We start from the raw sequence: 18,424 nt of genomic DNA, 5'->3' as shown, positions 1-18,424 counted from the left end.
TTTCCCCCAGGGTAATCATAATGGAACAGAGATCATTATGGTAATAGAACAAAGAGTAATGCTACAAACTAATGATTAATAATAGTCAGATATAATCCTATCCGTTTCCTATCTCTAGTAAAACTTTTCTTATTCTAATAATTTTCTTTACTATACTGGAACAGCTTGTGCCTTCAGGCTCTTGCCTGGGCACCTGGGTGGCTTGCGGCCCACAAGATAAGATATATTGCGTTGAACTATAGTTTATGTTGATTGCTGAATGATTTAGGGCGGGGGGGTGGGCACCCTCTGAAATTCTGCCCTGGAGGAGAGGCCTCACCCTAACCCTGGCCGTGGCTAATAATAAGGCCCACCTCTTAGGGCCGTGGAGTGAAATAAGTTTTCCAGGTAATGCGCAGTAGAGCCCTCAGCCCTCCGCTGAAGTTGCGTTAGGAAGGAGGAAGGGAGAGGTAAATGCTGAGCCCGCAGGCGGCAGTCTGTGCCTCGGAGAGAAACTTTATCCCAACCTTGCTGGGGGCCTTGACGCCCACCTTGCCCCAAGAGCACCCCGGCAGTCACCCCTGCCCTCTGGGGTCCTGCCACCCCGAGCCCGACCTTCCCCCTTTTCCCCCGCGCCGGGCCAATAGCCTCCTAACTGCGTCGTGCTCATCACGGTCTGCCGTGCTCATCACCTTTGCGTCGTTTCTTCGCTCCACAAACGTTTGCTGAGCGCCTTCCACACGCCAGGCGCCAGACTCGCGCGGGGAAACAGGGATAAGCACTGAGGAGGGGTCCCAGCCCTCAGCGATGGGATTTCAGAGCGGGAGATAAAGGGTTGCCCAGAAGGGTGGTGAGTGGAATAGCTGATATAAACAACGGGGGCGCGATGAAATACACAGGAGGGCTGCTAGTCACATACGGGGCGGGTGCCGAGGGCCCTTGACTAAGGGAGGCTTCCTGGACGCGTGACACCCAAGCGGAGTCCTGACGACCTGCGTCAGAAGTAGCCAGGCGAGGAGGAGGGGAAGGGAATCCACGTCCCGAGCAGGGAGGCAGCTTTCCCTACACAGCACAGGACACGGTCCGCGCACAGAAGCCGCAGGAGACGCAGGCACAGGGGCTGGGGAGAATCCTTGCTGGGCCCTCGCCGCCTCCCTCTGCTGGGTGTCTGGTGCCAGCCTCCTGCCTGGCCGAGGAACTCCAGCCCCTGCTCCCGGAAGCCCCTCCAGGCCTTCGGCTTCCCTGACTGGGCATGGGCCCCTCGTCCCCTCGGGTACGGGGCCGGTCTCCCCGCCCGCGGGCGGCGAAGTAAAGGCCCAGCGCAGCCCGCGCTCCTGCCCTGGGGCCTCGTCTTTCTCCAGGAAAACGTGGACCGCTCTCCGCCGACAGGTCTCTTCCACAGACCCCTGTCGCCTTCGCCCCCAGTCTCTTCCGGTTCTGTCTTTTCGCTGGCTCGATACGAACAAGGAAGTCGCCCCCAGCGGAGCCCCGGCTCCCCCAGGCAGAGGCGGCCCCGGGGGCGGAGTCAACGGCGGAGGCCACGCCCTCCGTGAAAGGGCGGGGCATGCAAATTCGAAATGAAAGCCCGGGAACGCCGGAAGAAGCACGGGTGTAAGATTTCCCTTTTCAAAGGCGGAGAATAAGAAATCAGCCCGAGAGTGTAAGGGCGTCAATAGCGCTGTGGACGAGACAGAGGGAATGGGGCAAGGAGCGAGGCTGGGGCTCTCACCGCGACTTGAATGTGGATGAGAGTGGGACGGTGACGGCGGGCGCGAAGGCGACCGCATCGCTTCTCGGCCTTTTGGCTAAGATCAAGTGTAGTATCTGTTCTTATCAGTTTAATATCTGATACGTCCTCTATCCGAGGACAATATATTAAATGGATTTTTGGAGCAGGGAGATGGAATAGGAGCTTGCTCCGTCCACTCCACGCATCGACCTGGTATTGCAGTACCTCCAGGAACGGTGCACCCCCTCCGGGGATACAACGTGTTTCCTAAAAGCAGAGAGAGGTAAGAGACAGTAGCAGCTGCGGGGCGGCTTGCACGCCGAGTGCCTGTGACGCGCCGGCTTGACTTAACCGCTTCCCTGAAGTACCAGTGAGGGAGGTTCCTGATCTGCAGGCGGTGGGCGGTAGACGGTAGGCTTATGCGGCACGCTTCCGTTTCCACCGTGACTACTGCGCTTTGGGAAGGCCACGACCTCCTCCTTTGGGGAGGTCCTTAGGATCTCAGCTTGGCAGTCGAGTGGGTGGCGACCTTTTAAAGGAATGGGATCCACCCGGAATTGAACTTCTTTCTCCTCTCTCTCTCTCTCTCTCTCTCTCTCTCTCTCTCTCTCTTTCTCTCTCTCTCTCTCTCTTTCTCTCTCTCTCTCTGTCTCTTTCTCTCTCTCTTCACCCCCCCCCCCGCCTCTCCTCCGTTCTCTCTTTTGGTTTCCCCCACCCCCTCCCAAGTTCTGGGGTACATGTGCAGGACGTGCAGGTTTGGAACATAGATACACGTGTGCCACGGTGCTTTGCTGCACCTATCCACCAGTCGTCTAGGTTTGAAGCCCCGCACGCGTTGGCCATTTGTCCTAATGCTCTCTCTCCCCTTGCCCCCCACGCCCCGTCAGGGCCCGGCGTGTGATGTTCCCCTCCCTGTGTCCCATGTGTTCTCACTGTTCAACTCCCACTTAGGAGCGAGAACATGCGGTGTTTGGTTTTCGCTTCCTGTGTCAGTTTGCTGAGAATGAGGCCTTCCAGCTTCATCCACGTTCCCGCAGAGGACATGAACTCATCCTTTTTTATGGCTGCGTAGTAATTCCATGGTGTATACGTGCCACACTTTCTTTATCCAGCCTATCATTCATGGGCATTCGAGTTGGTTCCAAGTCTTTGCTATTGTAAATAGTGCTGCAGTAAACATACGTGTCCACGTGTCTTCCTAGTAGGAACTTCTTCCTCTTCAGCCCGCTGGGTAGCTGGCACTTTAAGGCAGGTGCCAACGCACCGGCAGCAAGCTTCCTTTTTTGCCCGGGAAAAACTGAGGTGCAGGTAGTATAAGCCATTTATCACGGAACGCACAGGAGCAGAGCTCGAGTCCAAGCATCGTGGCTCCACCCATCATGCTTGATGCATCTTTAGGCTCCGCTCTAGGTATGCGTATCCTTTACGGGATCAGCCACCGGCAGTTGCCTTGCGACCACGATGACAAACCTCTGCCGGCTCTTTTGGGTCTCATCCCTGTATCTATTATACGTTGCATCCCAACATAAAGATCGGAATGTTCCTTTCGCTGACCCAGTCTCTCACCCTTTCCAAACTCCAGAAACCTTGTCTGTCCTCGGAAGAACTCCCCCTGCTTCTTTCTCTAAAGGCTGTCTTCAGGCCGGGCACAGTGGGGGGATCGCTTGAGCCCAGAAGGCCGCAGTGAGGTGAGATCGCGCCATTGCACTGCAGCCCCGGCGGCAGAGCCGGAGCCCCGTCTCGAAAGAAACAAACAAAAACCAACCGACCAACCAACAAACAAACACAGACAAAGAAAGAAAGAGCCCAGGCAACCTAGTGAAAACCTGTTCGGGCTGGGGCGTATCTGTACCCCAGCTGTTCCAGAGGCTGAGGCCAGGAGGATGGGTGGACGCTGGGAGGTGGATGCTGCAGTGAGCGGTGATCGCACCACTGCACTCCAGCCTGGGTGACAGAGCCAGACCCCGTCCCAAATAAATAAACATGAAAATAGAGGAACCAGTTTGTAGAAAGCGGGAGAGGGTCCCATTGAACTTCAAGCCTTCGAGCAACAGCTGTGGCTGGACAGGTTGGACCAGCAGGCTGGAGCAGTCGCCATCTTGGCAGGGATCATTGACCCTGATCTATCGCCGGGAGGAGGAAGAGCTGATCTTACGCAGGGAGGGCAGGTGGACTATGCGTGGACTCTGGTGATCTGTTTGGGTGCCAGGTGTTACTCCCAGGGCCACCCGTAACTGTGAATGTGCAGGAACCCTGACTTGAGAAGGGCCTGGCCACGGGGGGCTTAGGCCCCTGGGGAATGAGAGTTTGGTTCCCGGTACCCAGGGAAACCACCAGCATCGGCAGAGGTGATAGCTGGGGAGGAGCGGGGATTTGGACGAGAGACACAGGATGAGTACCGGGGGCAGCCCCGTGATCAACAACTGCTGCAACAGGGGCCGTTTGTTCGACTCGCTAGTCTTCTGTGGCTCTATGCGGTACTCAAGAGCAGAAGACAGAAGATACAAAAACCACAAAAGGTAGCCGGGCGTGGTGCTGCCCGTCAATAATCCCAGCTACTCGGGAGGCTGAGACAGGAGAATCGCTTGAACCCGGGAGGCGGAAGTTTCAGCGAGCCGAGATCACGCCATTGCAGTCCAACCTGAGCGTCCGAGCGAGACTCTATCTCAGAAAATAAAGACAGAATGAAAGAGCCCGGCGCGGTGGCTTACGCCTGTAATCCCAGCGCTTTGGGAGGCCGAGGCGGGCGGATCGCCTGAGGTCAGGAGCTGGAGACCAGCCTGGCCGACATGGCGAAACCCCCTAAAAATACAAAAATGAGCCGGGCGTGGTGGCCTACGCCTGTAATCCCAGCTACCCAGGAGGCTGAGGCAGGAGAATCGCTGGAACCCGGGAGGTAGAGGCTGCAGTGAGCCGAGATCGCGCCACTGCACTCCAGCCTGGGCGACAGAGCAAGAGTTTGTCTGCCAAAAAAAAAAAAAAAAAAAAGCCAGGGTGAGCGGTGGCTCAAGCCTGTAATCGCAAGCAACACTTTGGGAGGCGGCAGCTGGGCGGATCACCGGAGGTCGGGAGTTGGAGACCAGCCTGACCAACATGGAGAAACCCCATGTGTACTAAAAATACAAACTTAGCCGGGCGTGGTGGCACATGCCTGTAGTCCCAGCTGCTCGGGAGGCTGAGGCAGGGGAATCGCTTGAACCCGGGAGGCGGAGGTTGCAGAGAGCCTAGATCGCGCCATTGGACTCCAGGCTGGGTAACAAGAGCGGAACCTCCGTCTGAAAAAAAAAAAAAAAAATTGGGAGAATTTTGCTCCCACTGCCGTCAAAATCCCATGTGTATTTCACACTTACAGCACAGCTCCATTAGAACTGACCACATTTCCAGGGCTCCCTAGATACCTGTGGCTAGCGGCTGCCATACTACACCGTGCTGGGCTGTAGAATGGGGATGACAAGACAGGGCGGCGGAGATTGGGTTGGCGTGAAGCGAGGGAAACACTCGGCCGCAGGACAAAACTAAAACAGCAAGGGGGCACCGAAAGACTCAGTAGTCCACATGAATATCTTGATTATGTTGTAGCCGAGATAATGTAGGGTCCACCCCTACCGGGTCTGTGGGTTTTCTCTTCGTGTGTGTGCGCGCGGAGACGAGAGATCGAAGAGATAAAGACAGAAGACAAAGAGATAGGAAGAAAGACAGCTGGGCCCGGGGGACCACTGCCACCAAAGCGCGGAGACAGACAGGTAGTGGCCCCGAATGCCTGGAGGCGCTGCTATTTATTGTAGTCAAGGCAAGGGGGCAGGGTAAGGAGTGCCAGTCATCTCCAGTGATCGATAGGTCACGCGAGTCACGTGTCCACTGGACAGGGGGCCTTTCCCTTTGTGGTAGCCGAGGTGGAGAGGGAGGACAGCAAACGTCAGCGTTTCTTCTATGCACTTATCAGAAAGATCGAAGACTGTGGTACTCCTACTAATTGTGCTACTGCTGTCTTCTAAGAACTTAAAAGGAGGAGCCAGGTGTACAGGCGGAACATGAAAGTGAAGAAGGAGCGTGCCCACTGAAGCACAGCATCACAGGGAGACGTTGGAGCCTCCGGCTGACTGCGGGCCGGCCTGGCTAATGTCAGACCTCCCACAAGAGGTGGTGGAGCGGAGCGTTCTCTGTCTCCCCTGGAGAGAGGGAGATTCCCTTTCCCGGCCTGCTAAGTAACGGGTGCCTTCCCAGGCACTGGGGCCACCGCTAGACCAAGGCCTGCTAAGTAACCAGGGCCTTCCCAGGCACTGGCATTACCGCTAGGCCAAGGAGCCCTCCAGCGGCCCTTCTCTGGGCGTGAATGAGGGCTCACACTCTTGTCTCCTGGTCACCTCTCACTGTGGCCCTTCAGCTCCTAACTCTGTGTGGCCTGGTTTCCCCCAGGGTAATCATAATGGAACAGAGATCATTATGGTAATAGAACAAAGAGTAATGCTACAAACTAATGATTAATAATAGTCAGATATAATCCTATCCGTTTCCTATCTCTAGTAAAACTTTTCTTATTCTAATAATTTTCTTTACTATACTGGAACAGCTTGTGCCTTCAGGCTCTTGCCTGGGCACCTGGGTGGCTTGCGGCCCACAAGATAAGATATATTGCGTTGAACTATAGTTTATGTTGATTGCTGAATGATTTAGGGCGGGGGGGTGGGCACCCTCTGAAATTCTGCCCTGGAGGAGAGGCCTCACCCTAACCCTGGCCGTGGCTAATAATAAGGCCCACCTCTTAGGGCCGTGGAGTGAAATAAGTTTTCCAGGTAATGCGCAGTAGAGCCCTCAGCCCTCCGCTGAAGTTGCGTTAGGAAGGAGGAAGGGAGAGGTAAATGCTGAGCCCGCAGGCGGCAGTCTGTGCCTCGGAGAGAAACTTTATCCCAACCTTGCTGGGGGCCTTGACGCCCACCTTGCCCCAAGAGCACCCCGGCAGTCACCCCTGCCCTCTGGGGTCCTGCCACCCCGAGCCCGACCTTCCCCCTTTTCCCCCGCGCCGGGCCAATAGCCTCCTAACTGCGTCGTGCTCATCACGGTCTGCCGTGCTCATCACCTTTGCGTCGTTTCTTCGCTCCACAAACGTTTGCTGAGCGCCTTCCACACGCCAGGCGCCAGACTCGCGCGGGGAAACAGGGATAAGCACTGAGGAGGGGTCCCAGCCCTCAGCGATGGGATTTCAGAGCGGGAGATAAAGGGTTGCCCAGAAGGGTGGTGAGTGGAATAGCTGATATAAACAACGGGGGCGCGATGAAATACACAGGAGGGCTGCTAGTCACATACGGGGCGGGTGCCGAGGGCCCTTGACTAAGGGAGGCTTCCTGGACGCGTGACACCCAAGCGGAGTCCTGACGACCTGCGTCAGAAGTAGCCAGGCGAGGAGGAGGGGAAGGGAATCCACGTCCCGAGCAGGGAGGCAGCTTTCCCTACACAGCACAGGACACGGTCCGCGCACAGAAGCCGCAGGAGACGCAGGCACAGGGGCTGGGGAGAATCCTTGCTGGGCCCTCGCCGCCTCCCTCTGCTGGGTGTCTGGTGCCAGCCTCCTGCCTGGCCGAGGAACTCCAGCCCCTGCTCCCGGAAGCCCCTCCAGGCCTTCGGCTTCCCTGACTGGGCATGGGCCCCTCGTCCCCTCGGGTACGGGGCCGGTCTCCCCGCCCGCGGGCGGCGAAGTAAAGGCCCAGCGCAGCCCGCGCTCCTGCCCTGGGGCCTCGTCTTTCTCCAGGAAAACGTGGACCGCTCTCCGCCGACAGGTCTCTTCCACAGACCCCTGTCGCCTTCGCCCCCAGTCTCTTCCGGTTCTGTCTTTTCGCTGGCTCGATACGAACAAGGAAGTCGCCCCCAGCGGAGCCCCGGCTCCCCCAGGCAGAGGCGGCCCCGGGGGCGGAGTCAACGGCGGAGGCCACGCCCTCCGTGAAAGGGCGGGGCATGCAAATTCGAAATGAAAGCCCGGGAACGCCGGAAGAAGCACGGGTGTAAGATTTCCCTTTTCAAAGGCGGAGAATAAGAAATCAGCCCGAGAGTGTAAGGGCGTCAATAGCGCTGTGGACGAGACAGAGGGAATGGGGCAAGGAGCGAGGCTGGGGCTCTCACCGCGACTTGAATGTGGATGAGAGTGGGACGGTGACGGCGGGCGCGAAGGCGACCGCATCGCTTCTCGGCCTTTTGGCTAAGATCAAGTGTAGTATCTGTTCTTATCAGTTTAATATCTGATACGTCCTCTATCCGAGGACAATATATTAAATGGATTTTTGGAGCAGGGAGATGGAATAGGAGCTTGCTCCGTCCACTCCACGCATCGACCTGGTATTGCAGTACCTCCAGGAACGGTGCACCCCCTCCGGGGATACAACGTGTTTCCTAAAAGCAGAGAGAGGTAAGAGACAGTAGCAGCTGCGGGGCGGCTTGCACGCCGAGTGCCTGTGACGCGCCGGCTTGACTTAACCGCTTCCCTGAAGTACCAGTGAGGGAGGTTCCTGATCTGCAGGCGGTGGGCGGTAGACGGTAGGCTTATGCGGCACGCTTCCGTTTCCACCGTGACTACTGCGCTTTGGGAAGGCCACGACCTCCTCCTTTGGGGAGGTCCTTAGGATCTCAGCTTGGCAGTCGAGTGGGTGGCGACCTTTTAAAGGAATGGGATCCACCCGGAATTGAACTTCTTTCTCTCTCTCTCTCTCTCTCTCTCTCTCTCTCTCTCTCTCTTTCTCTCTCTCTCTCTCTCTTTCTCTCTCTCTCTCTGTCTCTTTCTCTCTCTCTTCACCCCCCCCCCGCCTCTCCTCCGTTCTCTCTTTTGGTTTCCCCCACCCCCTCCCAAGTTCTGGGGTACATGTGCAGGACGTGCAGGTTTGGAACATAGATACACGTGTGCCACGGTGCTTTGCTGCACCTATCCACCAGTCGTCTAGGTTTGAAGCCCCGCACGCGTTGGCCATTTGTCCTAATGCTCTCTCTCCCCTTGCCCCCCACGCCCCGTCAGGGCCCGGCGTGTGATGTTCCCCTCCCTGTGTCCCATGTGTTCTCACTGTTCAACTCCCACTTAGGAGCGAGAACATGCGGTGTTTGGTTTTCGCTTCCTGTGTCAGTTTGCTGAGAATGAGGCCTTCCAGCTTCATCCACGTTCCCGCAGAGGACATGAACTCATCCTTTTTTATGGCTGCGTAGTAATTCCATGGTGTATACGTGCCACACTTTCTTTATCCAGCCTATCATTCATGGGCATTCGAGTTGGTTCCAAGTCTTTGCTATTGTAAATAGTGCTGCAGTAAACATACGTGTCCACGTGTCTTCCTAGTAGGAACTTCTTCCTCTTCAGCCCGCTGGGTAGCTGGCACTTTAAGGCAGGTGCCAACGCACCGGCAGCAAGCTTCCTTTTTTGCCCGGGAAAAACTGAGGTGCAGGTAGTATAAGCCATTTATCACGGAACGCACAGGAGCAGAGCTCGAGTCCAAGCATCGTGGCTCCACCCGTCATGCTTGATGCATCTTTAGGCTCCGCTCTAGGTATGCGTATCCTTTACGGGATCAGCCACCGGCAGTTGCCTTGCGACCACGATGACAAACCTCTGCCGGCTCTTTTGGGTCTCATCCCTGTATCTATTATACGTTGCATCCCAACATAAAGATCGGAATGTTCCTTTCGCTGACCCAGTCTCTCACCCTTTCCAAACTCCAGAAACCTTGTCTGTCCTCGGAAGAACTCCCCCTGCTTCTTTCTCTAAAGGCTGTCTTCAGGCCGGGCACAGTGGGGGGATCGCTTGAGCCCAGAAGGCCGCAGTGAGGTGAGATCGCGCCATTGCACTGCAGCCCCGGCGGCAGAGCCGGAGCCCCGTCTCGAAAGAAACAAACAAAAACCAACCGACCAACCAACAAACAAACACAGACAAAGAAAGAAAGAGCCCAGGCAACCTAGTGAAAACCTGTTCGGGCTGGGGCGTATCTGTACCCCAGCTGTTCCAGAGGCTGAGGCCAGGAGGATGGGTGGACGCTGGGAGGTGGATGCTGCAGTGAGCGGTGATCGCACCACTGCACTCCAGCCTGGGTGACAGAGCCAGACCCCGTCCCAAATAAATAAACATGAAAATAGAGGAACCAGTTTGTAGAAAGCGGGAGAGGGTCCCATTGAACTTCAAGCCTTCGAGCAACAGCTGTGGCTGGACAGGTTGGACCAGCAGGCTGGAGCAGTCGCCATCTTGGCAGGGATCATTGACCCTGATCTATCGCCGGGAGGAGGAAGAGCTGATCTTACGCAGGGAGGGCAGGTGGACTATGCGTGGACTCTGGTGATCTGTTTGGGTGCCAGGTGTTACTCCCAGGGCCACCCGTAACTGTGAATGTGCAGGAACCCTGACTTGAGAAGGGCCTGGCCACGGGGGGCTTAGGCCCCTGGGGAATGAGAGTTTGGTTCCCGGTACCCAGGGAAACCACCAGCATCGGCAGAGGTGATAGCTGGGGAGGAGCGGGGATTTGGACGAGAGACACAGGATGAGTACCGGGGGCAGCCCCGTGATCAACAACTGCTGCAACAGGGGCCGTTTGTTCGACTCGCTAGTCTTCTGTGGCTCTATGCGGTACTCAAGAGCAGAAGACAGAAGATACAAAAACCACAAAAGGTAGCCGGGCGTGGTGCTGCCCGTCAATAATCCCAGCTACTCGGGAGGCTGAGACAGGAGAATCGCTTGAACCCGGGAGGCGGAAGTTTCAGCGAGCCGAGATCACGCCATTGCAGTCCAACCTGAGCGTCCGAGCGAGACTCTATCTCAGAAAATAAAGACAGAATGAAAGAGCCCGGCGCGGTGGCTTACGCCTGTAATCCCAGCGCTTTGGGAGGCCGAGGCGGGCGGATCGCCTGAGGTCAGGAGCTGGAGACCAGCCTGGCCGACATGGCGAAACCCCCTAAAAATACAAAAATGAGCCGGGCGTGGTGGCCTACGCCTGTAATCCCAGCTACCCAGGAGGCTGAGGCAGGAGAATCGCTGGAACCCGGGAGGTAGAGGCTGCAGTGAGCCGAGATCGCGCCACTGCACTCCAGCCTGGGCGACAGAGCAAGAGTTTGTCTGCCAAAAAAAAAAAAAAAAAAAAAAAAAAAAAAGCCAGGGTGAGCGGTGGCTCAAGCCTGTAATCGCAAGCAACACTTTGGGAGGCGGCAGCTGGGCGGATCACCGGAGGTCGGGAGTTGGAGACCAGCCTGACCAACATGGAGAAACCCCATGTGTACTAAAAATACAAACTTAGCCGGGCGTGGTGGCACATGCCTGTAGTCCCAGCTGCTCGGGAGGCTGAGGCAGGGGAATCGCTTGAACCCGGGAGGCGGAGGTTGCAGAGAGCCTAGATCGCGCCATTGGACTCCAGGCTGGGTAACAAGAGCGGAACCTCCGTCTGAAAAAAAAAAAAAAAAATTGGGAGAATTTTGCTCCCACTGCCGTCAAAATCCCATGTGTATTTCACACTTACAGCACAGCTCCATTAGAACTGACCACATTTCCAGGGCTCCCTAGATACCTGTGGCTAGCGGCTGCCATACTACACCGTGCTGGGCTGTAGAATGGGGATGACAAGACAGGGCGGCGGAGATTGGGTTGGCGTGAAGCGAGGGAAACACTCGGCCGCAGGACAAAACTAAAACAGCAAGGGGGCACCGAAAGACTCAGTAGTCCACATGAATATCTTGATTATGTTGTAGCCGAGATAATGTAGGGTCCACCCCTACCGGGTCTGTGGGTTTTCTCTTCGTGTGTGTGCGCGCGGAGACGAGAGATCGAAGAGATAAAGACAGAAGACAAAGAGATAGGAAGAAAGACAGCTGGGCCCGGGGGACCACTGCCACCAAAGCGCGGAGACAGACAGGTAGTGGCCCCGAATGCCTGGAGGCGCTGCTATTTATTGTAGTCAAGGCAAGGGGGCAGGGTAAGGAGTGCCAGTCATCTCCAGTGATCGATAGGTCACGCGAGTCACGTGTCCACTGGACAGGGGGCCTTTCCCTTTGTGGTAGCCGAGGTGGAGAGGGAGGACAGCAAACGTCAGCGTTTCTTCTATGCACTTATCAGAAAGATCGAAGACTGTGGTACTCCTACTAATTGTGCTACTGCTGTCTTCTAAGAACTTAAAAGGAGGAGCCAGGTGTACAGGCGGAACATGAAAGTGAAGAAGGAGCGTGCCCACTGAAGCACAGCATCACAGGGAGACGTTGGAGCCTCCGGCTGACTGCGGGCCGGCCTGGCTAATGTCAGACCTCCCACAAGAGGTGGTGGAGCGGAGCGTTCTCTGTCTCCCCTGGAGAGAGGGAGATTCCCTTTCCCGGCCTGCTAAGTAACGGGTGCCTTCCCAGGCACTGGGGCCACCGCTAGACCAAGGCCTGCTAAGTAACCAGGGCCTTCCCAGGCACTGGCATTACCGCTAGGCCAAGGAGCCCTCCAGCGGCCCTTCTCTGGGCGTGAATGAGGGCTCACACTCTTGTCTCCTGGTCACCTCTCACTGTGGCCCTTCAGCTCCTAACTCTGTGTGGCCTGGTTTCCCCCAGGGTAATCATAATGGAACAGAGATCATTATGGTAATAGAACAAAGAGTAATGCTACAAACTAATGATTAATAATAGTCAGATATAATCCTATCCGTTTCCTATCTCTAGTAAAACTTTTCTTATTCTAATAATTTTCTTTACTATACTGGAACAGCTTGTGCCTTCAGGCTCTTGCCTGGGCACCTGGGTGGCTTGCGGCCCACAAGATAAGATATATTGCGTTGAACTATAGTTTATGTTGATTGCTGAATGATTTAGGGCGGGGGGGTGGGCACCCTCTGAAATTCTGCCCTGGAGGAGAGGCCTCACCCTAACCCTGGCCGTGGCTAATAATAAGGCCCACCTCTTAGGGCCGTGGAGTGAAATAAGTTTTCCAGGTAATGCGCAGTAGAGCCCTCAGCCCTCCGCTGAAGTTGCGTTAGGAAGGAGGAAGGGAGAGGTAAATGCTGAGCCCGCAGGCGGCAGTCTGTGCCTCGGAGAGAAACTTTATCCCAACCTTGCTGGGGGCCTTGACGCCCACCTTGCCCCAAGAGCACCCCGGCAGTCACCCCTGCCCTCTGGGGTCCTGCCACCCCGAGCCCGACCTTCCCCCTTTTCCCCCGCGCCGGGCCAATAGCCTCCTAACTGCGTCGTGCTCATCACGGTCTGCCGTGCTCATCACCTTTGCGTCGTTTCTTCGCTCCACAAACGTTTGCTGAGCGCCTTCCACACGCCAGGCGCCAGACTCGCGCGGGGAAACAGGGATAAGCACTGAGGAGGGGTCCCAGCCCTCAGCGATGGGATTTCAGAGCGGGAGATAAAGGGTTGCCCAGAAGGGTGGTGAGTGGAATAGCTGATATAAACAACGGGGGCGCGATGAAATACACAGGAGGGCTGCTAGTCACATACGGGGCGGGTGCCGAGGGCCCTTGACTAAGGGAGGCTTCCTGGACGCGTGACACCCAAGCGGAGTCCTGACGACCTGCGTCAGAAGTAGCCAGGCGAGGAGGAGGGGAAGGGAATCCACGTCCCGAGCAGGGAGGCAGCTTTCCCTACACAGCACAGGACACGGTCCGCGCACAGAAGCCGCAGGAGACGCAGGCACAGGGGCTGGGGAGAATCCTTGCTGGGCCCTCGCCGCCTCCCTCTGCTGGGTGTCTGGTGCCAGCCTCCTGCCTGGCCGAGGAACTCCAGCCCCTGCTCCCGGAAGCCCCTCCAGGCCTTCGGCTTCCCTGACTGGGCATGGGCCCCTCGTCCCCTCGGGTACGGGGCCGGTCTCCCCGCCCGCGGGCGGCGAAGTAAAGGCCCAGCGCAGCCCGCGCTCCTGCCCTGGGGCCTCGTCTTTCTCCAGGAAAACGTGGACCGCTCTCCGCCGACAGGTCTCTTCCACAGACCCCTGTCGCCTTCGCCCCCAGTCTCTTCCGGTTCTGTCTTTTCGCTGGCTCGATACGAACAAGGAAGTCGCCCCCAGCGGAGCCCCGGCTCCCCCAGGCAGAGGCGGCCCCGGGGGCGGAGTCAACGGCGGAGGCCACGCCCTCCGTGAAAGGGCGGGGCATGCAAATTCGAAATGAAAGCCCGGGAACGCCGGAAGAAGCACGGGTGTAAGATTTCCCTTTTCAAAGGCGGAGAATAAGAAATCAGCCCGAGAGTGTAAGGGCGTCAATAGCGCTGTGGACGAGACAGAGGGAATGGGGCAAGGAGCGAGGCTGGGGCTCTCACCGCGACTTGAATGTGGATGAGAGTGGGACGGTGACGGCGGGCGCGAAGGCGACCGCATCGCTTCTCGGCCTTTTGGCTAAGATCAAGTGTAGTATCTGTTCTTATCAGTTTAATATCTGATACGTCCTCTATCCGAGGACAATATATTAAATGGATTTTTGGAGCAGGGAGATGGAATAGGAGCTTGCTCCGTCCACTCCACGCATCGACCTGGTATTGCAGTACCTCCAGGAACGGTGCACCCCCTCCGGGGATACAACGTGTTTCCTAAAAGCAGAGAGAGGTAAGAGACAGTAGCAGCTGCGGGGCGGCTTGCACGCCGAGTGCCTGTGACGCGCCGGCTTGACTTAACCGCTTCCCTGAAGTACCAGTGAGGGAGGTTCCTGATCTGCAGGCGGTGGGCGGTAGACGGTAGGCTTATGCGGCACGCTTCCGTTTCCACCGTGACTACTGCGCTTTGGGAAGGCCACGACCTCCTCCTTTGGGGAGGTCCTTAGGATCTCAGCTTGGCAGTCGAGTGGGTGGCGACCTTTTAAAGGAATGGGATCCACCCGGAATTGAACTTCTTTCTCCTCTCTCTCTCTCTCTCTCTCTCTCTCTTTCTCTCTCTCTCTCTCTCTCTCTCTCTCTTTCTCTCTCTCTCTGTCTCTTTCTCTCTCTCTTCACCCCCCCCCCGCCTCTCCTCCGTTCTCTCTTTTGGTTTCCCCCACCCCCTCCCAAGTTCTGGGGTACATGTGCAGGACGTGCAGGTTTGGAACATAGATACACGTGTGCCACGGTGCTTTGCTGCACCTATCCACCAGTCGTCTAGGTTTGAAGCCCCGCACGCGTTGGCCATTTGTCCTAATGCTCTCTCTCCCCTTGCCCCCCACGCCCCGTCAGGGCCCGGCGTGTGATGTTCCCCTCCCTGTGTCCCATGTGTTCTCACTGTTCAACTCCCACTTAGGAGCGAGAACATGCGGTGTTTGGTTTTCGCTTCCTGTGTCAGTTTGCTGAGAATGAGGCCTTCCAGCTTCATCCACGTTCCCGCAGAGGACATGAACTCATCCTTTTTTATGGCTGCGTAGTAATTCCATGGTGTATACGTGCCACACTTTCTTTATCCAGCCTATCATTCATGGGCATTCGAGTTGGTTCCAAGTCTTTGCTATTGTAAATAGTGCTGCAGTAAACATACGTGTCCACGTGTCTTCCTAGTAGGAACTTCTTCCTCTTCAGCCCGCTGGGTAGCTGGCACTTTAAGGCAGGTGCCAACGCACCGGCAGCAAGCTTCCTTTTTTGCCCGGGAAAAACTGAGGTGCAGGTAGTATAAGCCATTTATCACGGAACGCACAGGAGCAGAGCTCGAGTCCAAGCATCGTGGCTCCACCCGTCATGCTTGATGCATCTTTAGGCTCCGCTCTAGGTATGCGTATCCTTTACGGGATCAGCCACCGGCAGTTGCCTTGCGACCACGATGACAAACCTCTGCCGGCTCTTTTGGGTCTCATCCCTGTATCTATTATACGTTGCATCCCAACATAAAGATCGGAATGTTCCTTTCGCTGACCCAGTCTCTCACCCTTTCCAAACTCCAGAAACCTTGTCTGTCCTCGGAAGAACTCCCCCTGCTTCTTTCTCTAAAGGCTGTCTTCAGGCCGGGCACAGTGGGGGGATCGCTTGAGCCCAGAAGGCCGCAGTGAGGTGAGATCGCGCCATTGCACTGCAGCCCCGGCGGCAGAGCCGGAGCCCCGTCTCGAAAGAAACAAACAAAAACCAACCGACCAACCAACAAACAAACACAGACAAAGAAAGAAAGAGCCCAGGCAACCTAGTGAAAACCTGTTCGGGCTGGGGCGTATCTGTACCCCAGCTGTTCCAGAGGCTGAGGCCAGGAGGATGGGTGGACGCTGGGAGGTGGATGCTGCAGTGAGCGGTGATCGCACCACTGCACTCCAGCCTGGGTGACAGAGCCAGACCCCGTCCCAAATAAATAAACATGAAAATAGAGGAACCAGTTTGTAGAAAGCGGGAGAGGGTCCCATTGAACTTCAAGCCTTCGAGCAACAGCTGTGGCTGGACAGGTTGGACCAGCAGGCTGGAGCAGTCGCCATCTTGGCAGGGATCATTGACCCTGATCTATCGCCGGGAGGAGGAAGAGCTGATCTTACGCAGGGAGGGCAGGTGGACTATGCGTGGACTCTGGTGATCTGTTTGGGTGCCAGGTGTTACTCCCAGGGCCACCCGTAACTGTGAATGTGCAGGAACCCTGACTTGAGAAGGGCCTGGCCACGGGGGGCTTAGGCCCCTGGGGAATGAGAGTTTGGTTCCCGGTACCCAGGGAAACCACCAGCATCGGCAGAGGTGATAGCTGGGGAGGAGCGGGGATTTGGACGAGAGACACAGGATGAGTACCGGGGGCAGCCCCGTGATCAACAACTGCTGCAACAGGGGCCGTTTGTTCGACTCGCTAGTCTTCTGTGGCTCTATGCGGTACTCAAGAGCAGAAGACAGAAGATACAAAAACCACAAAAGGTAGCCGGGCGTGGTGCTGCCCGTCAATAATCCCAGCTACTCGGGAGGCTGAGACAGGAGAATCGCTTGAACCCGGGAGGCGGAAGTTTCAGCGAGCCGAGATCACGCCATTGCAGTCCAACCTGAGCGTCCGAGCGAGACTCTATCTCAGAAAATAAAGACAGAATGAAAGAGCCCGGCGCGGTGGCTTACGCCTGTAATCCCAGCGCTTTGGGAGGCCGAGGCGGGCGGATCGCCTGAGGTCAGGAGCTGGAGACCAGCCTGGCCGACATGGCGAAACCCCCTAAAAATACAAAAATGAGCCGGGCGTGGTGGCCTACGCCTGTAATCCCAGCTACCCAGGAGGCTGAGGCAGGAGAATCGCTGGAACCCGGGAGGTAGAGGCTGCAGTGAGCCGAGATCGCGCCACTGCACTCCAGCCTGGGCGACAGAGCAAGAGTTTGTCTGCCAAAAAAAAAAAAAAAAAAAAAAAAAAAAAAGCCAGGGTGAGCGGTGGCTCAAGCCTGTAATCGCAAGCAACACTTTGGGAGGCGGCAGCTGGGCGGATCACCGGAGGTCGGGAGTTGGAGACCAGCCTGACCAACATGGAGAAACCCCATGTGTACTAAAAATACAAACTTAGCCGGGCGTGGTGGCACATGCCTGTAGTCCCAGCTGCTCGGGAGGCTGAGGCAGGGGAATCGCTTGAACCCGGGAGGCGGAGGTTGCAGAGAGCCTAGATCGCGCCATTGGACTCCAGGCTGGGTAACAAGAGCGGAACCTCCGTCTGAAAAAAAAAAAAAAAAATTGGGAGAATTTTGCTCCCACTGCCGTCAAAATCCCATGTGTATTTCACACTTACAGCACAGCTCCATTAGAACTGACCACATTTCCAGGGCTCCCTAGATACCTGTGGCTAGCGGCTGCCATACTACACCGTGCTGGGCTGTAGAATGGGGATGACAAGACAGGGCGGCGGAGATTGGGTTGGCGTGAAGCGAGGGAAACACTCGGCCGCAGGACAAAACTAAAACAGCAAGGGGGCACCGAAAGACTCAGTAGTCCACATGAATATCTTGATTATGTTGTGGCCGAGATAATGTAGGGTCCACCCCTACCGGGTCTGTGGGTTTTCTCTTCGTGTGTGTGCGCGCGGAGACGAGAGATCGAAGAGATAAAGACAGAAGACAAAGAGATAGGAAGAAAGACAGCTGGGCCCGGGGGACCACTGCCACCAAAGCGCGGAGACAGACAGGTAGTGGCCCCGAATGCCTGGAGGCGCTGCTATTTATTGTAGTCAAGGCAAGGGGGCAGGGTAAGGAGTGCCAGTCATCTCCAGTGATCGATAGGTCACGCGAGTCACGTGTCCACTGGACAGGGGGCCTTTCCCTTTGTGGTAGCCGAGGTGGAGAGGGAGGACAGCAAACGTCAGCGTTTCTTCTATGCACTTATCAGAAAGATCGAAGACTGTGGTACTCCTACTAATTGTGCTACTGCTGTCTTCTAAGAACTTAAAAGGAGGAGCCAGGTGTACAGGCGGAACATGAAAGTGAAGAAGGAGCGTGCCCACTGAAGCACAGCATCACAGGGAGACGTTGGAGCCTCCGGCTGACTGCGGGCCGGCCTGGCTAATGTCAGACCTCCCACAAGAGGTGGTGGAGCGGAGCGTTCTCTGTCTCCCCTGGAGAGAGGGAGATTCCCTTTCCCGGCCTGCTAAGTAACGGGTGCCTTCCCAGGCACTGGGGCCACCGCTAGACCAAGGCCTGCTAAGTAACCAGGGCCTTCCCAGGCACTGGCATTACCGCTAGGCCAAGGAGCCCTCCAGCGGCCCTTCTCTGGGCGTGAATGAGGGCTCACACTCTTGTCTCCTGGTCACCTCTCACTGTGGCCCTTCAGCTCCTAACTCTGTGTGGCCTGGTTTCCCCCAGGGTAATCATAATGGAACAGAGATCATTATGGTAATAGAACAAAGAGTAATGCTACAAACTA

The 18,424-nt window shown here is 56.4% G+C and overlaps 3 non-coding genes across 3 annotated transcripts; all 3 read left to right on the top strand.

Moving 5' to 3' along the window:
- Positions 1 to 1,764: 1,764 nt before the first annotated feature.
- LOC129137794 (U2 spliceosomal RNA) lies at positions 1,765 to 1,955 on the top strand. The gene has a single exon (XR_008540585.1). It is a non-coding gene; the product is annotated as a U2 spliceosomal RNA (small nuclear RNA).
- Positions 1,956 to 7,878: 5,923 nt separating this feature from the next.
- LOC129137793 (U2 spliceosomal RNA) lies at positions 7,879 to 8,069 on the top strand. Its single transcript, XR_008540584.1, has one exon. It is a non-coding gene; the product is annotated as a U2 spliceosomal RNA (small nuclear RNA).
- Positions 8,070 to 13,998: 5,929 nt separating this feature from the next.
- LOC134808996 (U2 spliceosomal RNA) lies at positions 13,999 to 14,189 on the top strand. Its single transcript, XR_010153421.1, has one exon. It is a non-coding gene; the product is annotated as a U2 spliceosomal RNA (small nuclear RNA).
- The last annotated feature ends 4,235 nt before the right edge of the window (positions 14,190 to 18,424 follow it).

Source organism: Pan troglodytes, chromosome 19, assembly GCF_028858775.2.
Source record: "Pan troglodytes isolate AG18354 chromosome 19, NHGRI_mPanTro3-v2.0_pri, whole genome shotgun sequence".
Classification (NCBI taxonomy): domain Eukaryota; kingdom Metazoa; phylum Chordata; class Mammalia; order Primates; family Hominidae; genus Pan; species Pan troglodytes.
Note: the sequence above shows the minus strand (reverse complement) of the source record. Positions and strands in the feature narration are given on the sequence as shown.